General features: G+C 41.0%; 1 protein-coding gene across 1 annotated transcript in view; it reads right to left on the bottom strand.

Moving 5' to 3' along the window:
• Positions 1–12284, bottom strand: part of HTR2A (5-hydroxytryptamine receptor 2A) — a 108125-nt gene that overhangs the window by 90846 nt on the left and 4995 nt on the right. The window lies entirely within an intron of this gene.

Genomic DNA, 12284 nt, shown 5'->3' with positions numbered 1-12284 from the left:
GATGCTCAGAGCTCTCTCCTGGAACTCTGGGTATGACTATGCAGTGTGGCAAAGGTAAAAAGGAAAGGCAATTTCATTTCACCTAGGACAGAAAATGCAAAGATAGAGAAACCTAGGAAAAGGCAAATTAGACTAATTCTTTACAAGGTTTCATCTGTATCCTGGTAGGAGTTCACCTACAACATGATCTGCAAGCAGTGGGACAGAGAACAGGTTGCCTGCAGAATCTCTGAAACCTACTTCTTAGGTTGACTCCTGGCAATGAGCCAGGTGGACATAAACCTGTCCAGTCCCAGATGAAAAAATCCTAAGTGGGATCCTCAGATACTCAGTTTCAGGCAGTGAAGCTGGGAATGTGCCAAAGCAGAAAGGCCAATAGAGCATCAACTGATTGAGCTGATTTTATTCAGCTGATTTATTTTATATTTTCTAAGCATTTTTTCAGAAGATATGGTATGATAGAAAAATTAAACATACATATTTATCATTCCTGTTGGACCTAAATGTGCATATAATTTTTAACCTTAAGTGTTAATATTTTTAGTAGTTATCTTTGTTTATATGTATTTACTTCATTCACTGTAGAATTTGAAGCCACACACACACACACACACACACACACACACACACACACACAAAGGAGAGAGAAAGAAAAGAAAAACAGAACCAAGAAAAGTACATAGGTCTAAAAAATTGATTTATAGATACCAAGATGGCAGTCTAGGTAAATGCCAGTACTCATAGGATCTCACAATCACATCAAAATAACAATTAAAATACAAGACAATTATCATTAAGAACCCCCTGAAAACTGGCTGTGTGGAAGTCCTAAAACTAGAGAAGTAGAGAAGAAAGCACATTGAGAATGGTAGGAGGGGCAGAGGCATGGAATGGGCTGATTCGGCACCCACATGAGCTGGGTTTTTAATCCAGAGGAAGATTGTCTCTGTGGAGGCTACCATGAGGAGCAAGAACCCTCCACCCAGTGTGCCAGAGCTGGGAGAGAACTCCCTGTAATTTTGGACTGTAAAAACCTGGGGAGGGGGGAATTATGGCTGAGGGACATGGAGGCTGCCAGAGACCTACTTGTCCTCTGAAAGGGCTGGCACAAACTTACTTGGACTCACTTCCTCTGAGCTCCAGCTCCTGGAGGTGTTGGGGAACCCAGACACATACAGAGAGAAACTGGATTATCTGGCATTGGGACAGGAACTTAGGATCAGCTTTGTACCAGATGGAGGTGCTTGCAGGGGTTGTTGTTCTTATTCCTAGATGCTCTTTGTTCCAGAGCTGACTGGCAACCATATCTGAGTCCTCTGAAGCACACTGTTTGCTTGACCTTAGTGATTCCCTCAGACTTCACCTTGTCCAATTTGTAGTCCCATCCAAGCTGTTTGCAGCAGCTATTCCATATGAATGGCCTGTCCTGGCTCAGGATTTAGACTTTGCTGAAATCTCTTAAGCTGCAGCTGGTGTCAGCATGTCTCAAACCTATCAATAAAAGGTCCAAGACCCAGCACCAGCACTAGTCTGCCTTGCTTCACAGTAGGGCCTTACCTAGGCACTTCCAAATCCAATACAAATATGAGGAATCTGCATATCTCTCTGTAGCTCCTGCTAGGTGGCCCAGGCATGGCTAACTTTGCACCTCCCTGAAGACCCAAGAACCAGTGTACCCAGTGGACTGCTTCAGTCTATACCAGATTACAACTCTATATACATCCACAAGCAACACATTCAAGGGGCAAACGGAATGAACATTCATTGAAGTAAGTCCTACTCAGTAGGGGTATTTCTTGCACACAGATTTTTCACTGTAGTTGTAGCTGGCCCTCACAGCCAACTGGCCTGGAGGTCAATTTCTCCCGGTGACACCAACAGCAATCAAGGCTCAACTACAATAAGACTGTACACACAGCCCACACAAGGGAGCACCTAGATTGACCAGCTCAGGTGACTGGGGAGGCTGATCCACTGGGCTCTATAGGACACCTACTACACAAGGCCACTCAACAAACTCCAGGAGACATAGCATCTCTATCTATACATAGAAACAAACACAGGAAAGCAGCCAAAATGCAGACACAAAGCAACATGGAACAAATGAAAGAAATATAATAGAAGGAAGCAAAGTACTTTATACAGAGTTCAAATGGTTATAAGGTTATTCAAGGATCTTCATGAGAGTTTCATAGGACTTGAGACTTTCAAGTATCTTAGTCAAAATGCCAAAGAATGGAAAAGGACCAGTCAGAAATTAAGCATACATAATCGAATAAAGTAATAATTTACAGGAATTCAACAGTAGAGTAGAAGATCCTGAGAATCAAATCAATGATTTGAAATATAAAAAAGCAAAAAACACACATTCAGAAGAGCAAAAAGAAAAAAGACTAGAAAAATATAAACATAGTGTTAGGAGCCCCTGGGACAACTTCAAGCATACCAACATTTACATTATAAGGATTCCAGAAGAAGAGAGAATGCAAGATATTGAAAACCTATGGTTTCAATATCTCTATCTGGTGAAAGGAATACACTGAGTAGCCAGATTATTATGATCTCTGAATACATAATAATCTGGCCATTCAGTATATATCCTATATAATAAAAGGCCAATATGAAAATTGTCCCCTCGACCAGGACTTAGACCAGCAAGCAGGCTGGCCAACTGCCCTTTTCCCTTCCCCCTGGCCAGGCTGGCCGGACCCCACCTATGCACAAATCCATGCACCAGGCCTCCTATCTATCTATCTATCTATCTATCTATCTATCTATCTATCTATCATCATCATCTATCTATGTACACACAGTGAGTAGCCAGATTATTATGCATTCAGAGATCATAATAATCTGGCCACTCAGTGTAGACTTAGACTTAAGAGTTCAGGAAGCACACGCAGTCCCAAACAGGAGAAACCAAAAGAGGCCCACACCAGGTCACATCATAATTAAAATGCCAAGGGCTAAAGATAAAGAGAGAACCTTAAAAGCAGCAAGAAAAAAGCAGTTAACTACAAGGGAGCCCATAAGACTATCGGCTGATTTCTCAACATAAGCTATGCAGGCAATATGAGAGTGGCAAGAAATATTCAAAGCAAGGACCTATAACCAAGATTACTCTACCCAGCAACACTCTCATTTAATATGAAAGGTCAGATAAAGAGCTTCATAGGCAAGAAAAAACTAAAGGAGTTCATCACCACCAAACCAAGAAATGTTGAAGGGTATTCTTGAAGAAGAAGAAGGAGGAGGAGGAGGAGAATGAGGAGGAGGAGGAGGAGGAGGAGGAGGAGGAGGAGGAGGAGGAGGAGGAGGAGGAAGCTCTAGCCAATTTATACCTTTACCTGTTAAAGATGGGTGGGAATAAGTAATGGCCATTGTTTTTTCTCATATGGCATTAGCCAGGCAAACATCATAAGGGAGGAAGGGTTTGCTTACTTTATATATTGTAATGAAAACACAGTTACTTCTGGTCATGAATATTGGGTTTGTGAAGGGAAAATGAAATCCATAGAGGATTCTAGGATCATTCTTAATCTAATGCTTCAGTCTTTTCTGTCATCACCCCTTTACTCAGAGAAGCTCACAAATAGAAAACACAATTGAGTTGTAATTATATTCATTTTCCTCAGAATTGGAAGCCTTGGAAAAAATAAAGTGACCAAGTTAGTATCAGTAAGCAGTGAAAAAGAAACAGCAAATCTCAAAAATAACTAACGTAACGAAACTTGAGTAACCTGTGATGTGGTTACCAAGGCTGCCATTTTTTAGATCCTTGCAAATTTTGAAGGTCAGCCACCTACTTCCTCCATGAAGCACTCTCTCCCACCATGTGCATGTAACTATTTTTCATCATCATCATATTTGTGACAAAATTTTATAAAAGTACATAAGAGAAAATATAACAATCTCGCCATTCTTTTAAATTTTACCTCTTTGACAAGTGTGAATTCTTTCAACAGTTTCTCAGCGCTAATACACATTTATTTCCATAGTATTACTATTATTTTTTTTTTTTTATCAGAATGGGCTCAGATCATTCATCGGATGCCAAAACATGCTTTTTACACTTAACACCATGGACATTCTTCCACTTGAATATAAAATAATCCCAACTCAATGTTTAAATATGCCTGTATATATATTGATTTCAGAATGGGGAGAGAGAGGGAAACATCAGTGACAAAACATCAGATCAACCTTTGGTCTGTTATTCATATACACTGAAGTATTTTTGACCACACTGAGGACTGAGCCTGCAACCCAGGCATGTGTCTTGACTGGAAATCAAATGATGACTTCCTGGTTCATATGTCAATGCTCAACCACTGAGCTACACCATCTGGGCCCAACTCAATATTTTAACAGCTGCAAAATATTCCAAAATTTAGAAAAAAATAACAGCCCAACCATAAACTAACCATAACCCAGTCTTTCCACTTTCCCCAAAATTTCCATTCTCCCAAATTGCAATATTAAAAAGTTTTGTATTTACTTTTGTTTTTCTGGAGAATTCTCTCATGGAATTGTTAGGTCAAATTTTAATAACTTTTGTTAGATTGTCCAAGAACAAACAATTCATATTACACAAACAGGATAAGAGAGTACATAGGGCACCATATCCCAAACAACACTGGGTATTTTAACTCATTTTAATTTTGCCATGAGTAAAAATGATATTGCATTATTGTCTTAAATTACATTTCCATAACTGTTTAAAAAGCTAAACATTTTTTATGACTTTTATTGTCCATTTCAAGTTATTTCTCTGTGAATTGCCTGCTCATATAGTTTATTTCCTTATAGTTTATCACCTGATGATATTTTTTCCCATTGATTTTCAGGCAGAGTGGAATGAAAGGAGGTGGGGTGGGGAGAGAGCGAGAGCAAGAGAGCGAGAGAGAAATTGATGTGAGAGAGATACATTGATTGGTTGCCTCTCACATGTGCCCTGACTGAGACTGGGGACTGAACATACAGTTGAGGCATATGCCCTTGACCAGGAATTAAACTCACAACCCTTTGTTCCACAGGCTGACATCCTAATCACTGAGCAAAACTGGCCAGGACTGTCTTCTTGTTTTCTTAAAAAATTAAAATGTATTTTAAGGAGATCAACTTTTGGTCTGTTATTCATATACACTGAAGTATTTTTCTTTTGATTTTGCTTATAATTGACTTTAGCTATATAAAACTTACAATTTTTCATGTAGTCAGCTATATCTATATGTTTCTTTATGGTTTCTGCATTTTTTGTTTTACTTAAATAGATCTAGTGCACCACTAGATTATTATTATTATTTTTTAAATCTTGGTAAGTAATTTTATTAATTTATATTTTTAAAATATTTATTGTTGAGAATATTATAAATGTACTGTCCCACTCCATTACTCCCTTCCACCTGATTCCCACCCTGCCCCAGGCCTTCAGCAACTATTGTCTGTGTTCATAGTAATGCATATATGCATATAAGTTCTTTGGTTAATCTCTTCCTGCTCCCTCCTCTCCCCATTCTCCTTTCCCTTTCAGATTCATCATTCTGTCCCATGTTTCCATGATTCTAGTTCTATTTTATTCATCAGTTTATTTTGTTCACTAGATTCCTTGTTCATTTATTTATTTATTTATTTTAGATTCAATTGTTGATAGATATGTATTTGTCTTCTTCTTCTTCTTCTTCTTCTTCTTCTTCTTCTTCTTCCTCTTCCTCTTCCTCTTCCTCTTCCTCTTCCTCTTCCTCTTCCTCTTCTTCTTCTCCCTCTGGAATACCCTTCAAAGTTTCATGTAATAAACTCCTTTTGCTTTTTCTTGTCTGGGAAGCTCTTTATATGACCTATAATTCTAAATGATAGCTTTGCAGGATAGAGTAACTTGGTTGTAGGTCCTTGCTATTCATCACTTTGAATATTTTTTACCACTCCCTTCTGGCCTGCAAGATTTCTGTTTAGAAATCAGCAGATAGTCATATGGGCATTTCCTTTTGGTAACCAACTGCTTTTCTCTTGTTGCTTTTAAGATTCTCTCTTTGTCTTTAACTCTAGGCATTTTAATTATGATGTATCTTGGTGTGGGCCTCTTTGGGTTCCTCTTGTTTTGGGACTCTCGGTGCTTCCTGAACTTGTACATTTATTTAATTCTATTTCTTTCACCAGCTAGGGAATTTTTTTCTATAATTATTTCTTCAAATAGGTTTTCAATATCTTGCTCTCTCTGTTCTCCTTCTGGCATCCCATAATGTGAATGTTGATATGCTTGAAGTTGTCCCAAGGGCTCCTTATGCTATCTTTATATTTTTTGATTCTTTACTATTATTACGAGAGGCCCGGTGCACGAAATTCATGTACAGGGATGGGGGGAGCATGTCCCTCAGCTCAGCCTGTACCCTCTCCAATCTGGGATCCCTCTTACAATCCAGGACTGCTGGCTCCCGTTTGCCTGCCTACCTTCCTGATTGCTCCTAACTGCTTCTGCCTACCAGTCTGATTACCCCCTAACCATTCCCATGCCAGCCTGATTGATGTCAAACTGTTTTCCTCCAACTTACCTCCTCTGCAGACCTGGTCACCCCTAACTGCCTTCCCCTGCAGGGTTGATCACTTCCAACTTCCCTCCCTTTCAGGCTTGGTCCCTCTCAACTGCCCTTCCTTGCATGACTAGTCCCTCCCAACTGCTCTCCCTTGCAGGCCTGGTGCCTCTCAACTACCCTCCCTCCTGGCCATCTTGTGGTGGCCATCTTGTGTCCACATAGGAGCAGGATCTTTGACTACATGGGGTCAGGCATATAGTGTGTTGGAGTGATGGTCAATCTGCATTTTACTCTTATTATTATAGATAGGATAGAGGCCTGGTGCTTGGGTTGGGGCCAGATTGTTTGCCCTAAAGTGTGCCCTGGATCAGGGTGGGGGTTCCCTTGGGGTGTGGGATGGCCTGAGCGAGGGGCCTGTGGTGGTTTGTAGTCCAGTCACACCCCCTGGTGATCCAAGTGGAGGCCCTTGTATCTGGAATTTATTTACCTCTACAATTGAAATTTTGTAGCCTGGAGCAGAGCCAAGCCTCCTGCTCACTCTGTGGCCAACAGCCATTTCTGTTTGGATTTGTTTACCTTCTATAATTGAAACTTTGTAGCCTTGAGTGGAGGCCTAGGCTAGCAAGGGCAGGTGGAAAGCTTAGCTTCCTCCTTTGCCTGGGAAACCCAAGCATGCTCTCTGTGGCTGTAGCCTTCTTGGTTGGGTTTATTTGCATACTTGTTCTGGTGGGCATGGCTGGTGGGTGTGGCTTGTGGGTGTAGTGGAGGTATGGTCAATTTGCATATTACTTTTTTATTAGGCAAGATTTTTTTGCTCTTTTGATTGGATATTTTTTTGCTTCATTATATTCCAAATTGCTGATTTTATTCTTGGCATCCTCTACTCTGCTGTTGAATCCCTATAAATTGTTTATTTTAGTTAGTGTATGCTTAATTTCTGACTCATCTTTTTTCATGTCTTTGATGTTCTCACTAAGTCCCTTGAATCTCTCATTAAGATCTTTGAGCAACCTTATAACCATTGGTTTGTTTGTTTCATTTTCATTTAGTTCTTTTTCTGGAACTTCTGTTCTTTAATTTGTGACATGTGTCTTTGTCTCCAAATTTTGGCTGCTTCACTGTGTTTGCGTCTATGTATTAGGTAGAATTGCTGTGTCTCCTGGAATTGATATAGTGGCCTTGTGTAGAAGATTTCCTGTAGGACCCAGAGGGTCAACCTCCCTAGTCACCTGAGCTGGGGACTCCAGGAGTGCCCCTGTGTGGGCTGGGTGCCAGTATTGTTGTAGTTAAGCCTTGATTGCTGCTGTGGTTACTGGGAGGAATTGACCTCCAGGCCAATTAGCTGTGAGGACCAGCTGGGAATATAGCAAAAGACATCTTTATAGAGCAGGATTTGCTTCAGTGGGGTTTTGGTGCTCACTGTCTAACACTTGAGTGTGTCACTTATGGACATGTAGAGTTGTAATCTAAAAGCTATCCAATGGGTGTACTGGCTCTGGTGCCCCTGCGCCACGCCGCCCCCCCCGCCCCCCGCCCCTGCTGAGAGATGCAAAGTCACCCAATAACTGGAGCCGCCCAACAGCAGCTACAGAGCAATTTGCAGATCGCTGCTACTTGTGTTGGGGTTGGAAGTGCCCAGCTATGAAACAAAGCATGTGATGTGAGTGCCAGTCCTTTGGTCTCTTATTGATACGTATGGGCATGCTGATGCCAGCTGATGTTTGTTTGAGAGATTTTAGGAAGGCTTGAAATCTGAGGCAGGATAGCCCATTCAAATGGAAAAGCTGCTGAAAACGGCTTGGATAGGGCTACAAATTGAATGGGGCAGGGTCTCAGGAAATCACCAGCGTGAAGTGAACAGTGTGAGCCAGGCTGTTGGAAACTCATATGTCTGCCAGTTAGCTCTGTGAAGGGGGAGGTCCTAGAGCAGGAACAATGACCCGTGTGAGCACCTCTGTCTGGGAGAAAGCCACTCCCAAACCTTGCCCTGGTGCCAGACAATCCAGTTCCTTCCCACATGCCCCTAGATTACCCAAAGCTACTGCCCCAGTGATTTAGCTCAGAGGGAGGTAGTCCAAGTAAGTTCATGCCCCTGCCCTTTATGAGGAACTGCTGGGACTCCAGCAGCCTATGTCACTCAGCCACAATTGCCACTGGTTTTTGCAGCCTGAAGTTATGGGGACTTCTCCTCCCAGTACTGCCATCCTATGCTGAGTGATCTGGTGTGGGGCTGGGACCCTTTGCTCCTCATGGGAGGCCTTTACAGGTGGGTGCCTGGACCAGCCCATTCTGTGCCTCATACCAGTCTTGAGGTGCTTTCTTCTTTACTTCTCTAGTTGTAGGACTTCCATTCAGATGGTTATGTATTTTAATGATAATTTTGATGTGGTTATGGGAGGGACTGATTACCTTGTTTACCTATGCTTCCATCTTGGTTCTCTTTTCCTATATTTTTAAAAATTTTATTGAATTTATTGAAGTGACATCCTATATAACAAAAACTAAGTGTTCAGTTGTTCATTCAACCAATCAAAGCATAATATTCTAATGATATGCTAAGGCTCCTCAACGGCTTGCTATGATGTGCACTGATCACCAGGGGACAGACAATCTGATCAGCAGGTTAGCTTGCTGTTGGGGTCTGGCTGATCAGGACTGAGTGAGATGGGCCTGGGATGCCCAGGAGCCCTCACATGGTCCCTCCCTGAATGACCAACCTCCAGTATGCTCCCCCACTCCAATCATGCACCAGTGGAGTTCCTCAGCCTGGCCTGCCCCTCTCACAATCCAGGACCCCTCAGAGAGCCAGTTTTGGCCTGATCCTGCAAGCCAGGTCAAGAGACCTCACTGGTGCATGAATTTGTGCACCGGGCCTCTAGTTGGTTAATAAAATTGTATAGGTGTATAATTCAAGTGTATAATTCTTCATAATACATCATCTGTACATTATATTTTGTACTTGCCACCCCAAGTCAAGTAGCTTCAGCATTTTCCATTCTTTACCTTCTTATACTTTTCCCACCCCCTTTGAGTTTTTTTTGTTTTGTTTTCTAATCTTCATTTGAGGATTGATTTTTAGAGAGAGTGGAAGGGAGGGTGAGAGACACACAGAAAGAAACATTGATGTGAGAGAGACACATCAATTGTTTGCCTCTAACATGTGTCCAGACTGTGGCCAGGATGGAGCCTGCAGCCTAAGTACATGCCCTTGTCTGGAATTGAAACTGCAACACTTCAGTCCATGGGCTGATGCTCTAACTGCTGAGCCAAACCGGGCAAGTTTTTTTTTTTTCTTCTTAAATCCCTTCACTTTTCACCCAGGCTTCTAACACCCTTCCCCTCTGAGAGCTGTCAATCTGTTCTCTTTAGCAACACTAGATTACTTTAAAATTATGTAAACTGTCTAAAACCTATGAATTGGGACTCATGATGAATAAGGAATAAAATAATTTAGTGGGATTATTATTTACCTTAGATATATTAATAGAAATATGTATAATGAGGACTTTTTGGGATAGAAAAGAAAGAGCCAAGTAGAAATTCAAACTAACTGGGATGGGGTGAAGGCAATGAAGAAGGCATTGTGCAAGTCAGCAAACCTGAAATGGGAGCAAATGGATAAAGTATTAAAAAGAGAAATATATGTTAAATAGAAAATAAGATGTAGGAATAAAACATTATGCCCATTGTTATAGTAATGTAAATAGGCTGAGTTTCATTATCAAAAGGCAGTCATTGCCAGATTTTGTTTAAAAATATCCATCTGTAAGTTAACTGTGAAAATATACATTAAAACAAAGGAACAAAGATAGTAAAGATGAGATGAGAAAAGATACATTGTAGAGATTCAAAGCCTAAGGAAGAGATATATTAGTATCAAATAAAGCAAAATTCAGGGCCCAAAACTGTTTGAGGGGATTAGGCTAACAAAACAGTTTGGATCTTAGGAGTAAAGATTCTGGAATGAAGGGAAGAGTGAAATAATATAGTAATAGTGTGTGCTGCCTTTCCTTCAAGGTATTTACTACTTTGTTACAGGAACAAACTGAGAGGATGGTAGCTCAAGATTTAGTAGCAACTTACAATGTTGAAGAGACAAAATTGTATTGTAGTTCAGAGCTCGTCAAAATGGAGAACGTTGAGGTTTCCATTTGAGGTTATGAAGAGAATATACCCTGGGTATAAGGGTAAACTACAAACAGACCAGTGTTTATAAAACCCAGCCTAAAAGAAACTCAGTCCCTGACTGAATTGAGGGTACTCAATCTAACCACCTGCTAAAGCTAAAGGACTACTCTTTCAAGAAAGAAAATATCAACAGAGTATCCACATTTTTTTTTTTTTTTTACAAAGTGTTCAATACTCAATTAAAAAAAATTACCAGGCATGCTAACTGACAGAACCAAGAGGAAAATGACCCATGAGAATAGTAATCCTCAGGTTAATCAGATATCCAAATAACAGTGATTAATATTTAAGAAAATAGATGAAAACATGAAGAATTATTCCAGAGAACTGGAATAAAAAGCTAATGTGCAAATAGTCTGAATGCTGGAACTGTCTATTTGTATATTAGCCTTTTATTATATAGGAACGATCGGTTGCTATGATGAACACTGACCACCAGAGGGCAGACACTTAATGCAGAAGCTGCCCCCGGTGGTCAGTGTACTCCCATAGAGAGAACACCACTCAGTCAGAAGCCCCAAGACCGGCTCATGGTTAGTGAGCACAACAAGCACAGCAGCAATGGCAGGAGCCTTTCCCGCCTCTGTGGCAGCACTAAGGATGTCCGACTGATGGCCTAAGCCTCAAGGGCTCCCAGACTGCGAGAGGGCACACTCCCTTTCCCCCTAGTGCACGACTGTCTTGCACCAGACCTCTAGTCTATAAAAATAACTGGGAATTCTGAAACTAAGTGCAACTTCCTCCTTGATGGTCTGTCTCAGTGGTCCTCAGCTGTACCTTAGAACTCCCAGGTTCTACAATGGACCCATTATGATCCCCAGGGGTTCTTATGCACAGCTGGGATTGAGAACCACTCCTAACATAATGAATCCAAAATTGCACAGGCCCAGAAAGCACAAAAAGTTTCTGGGAGCCAGAACTAGTTTCTCAGTAAGGAGATACATTCATCAGTAAGAGCAGGGCTTGGTGTTGGAAGTTTAGCCCCACTGCTCCTTGCAAGCCACAAAACCACTCTCTACTTAGCTTCCTTAATCTATCAAAAATGTACAGCAAGATCTTTTGTTTTGTCTCCTTCAGACCATAATGTGAAGTTTAAAATGGAAAAGAGAAAAGACTTTTCAAATTTTAAAAATCATACCAATGTAATTTGTGAATATTCTCATCATAATCAAACAAAAACTTTGCCCTGTTAAGGTGGGCCTTGCCTAAGTCATTTCATTTTTTTGCACCTCAATTTTCTCACCTAGACAATGGAGCTCCTACTCTGCAAATTACATCTTAAGTAGAAAGGCAAACAATAGAAACCAAAACACAAGATATTATATGGTTTGCTTATTATACATTTGCATTTTTTATTACAAAGCTAGGACTCATGCTAGTCCCTGATGTCAAGCCTGCCACCATATCCCATGTCTCTCATGTTAGTAGAAACTGACCCCCAGGTGGCCATAGCATGTACGGCATTTCTGCCTGCAAAGCTTCATGACTTCAAAACAAATCCCGGGAAATTTTTGGTTATTGACTAAACCTGTTGAGGTGACATGTGCAATTGGCTTAGCTGCCTGG

The sequence above is a fragment of the Pipistrellus kuhlii genome, unplaced genomic scaffold (assembly GCF_014108245.1).
Source record: "Pipistrellus kuhlii isolate mPipKuh1 unplaced genomic scaffold, mPipKuh1.p scaffold_m20_p_3, whole genome shotgun sequence".
Lineage (NCBI taxonomy): Eukaryota > Metazoa > Chordata > Mammalia > Chiroptera > Vespertilionidae > Pipistrellus > Pipistrellus kuhlii.
The sequence above is the reverse complement of the archived record's forward strand: the minus strand, read 5'-3'. Positions and strand labels throughout refer to the sequence as shown.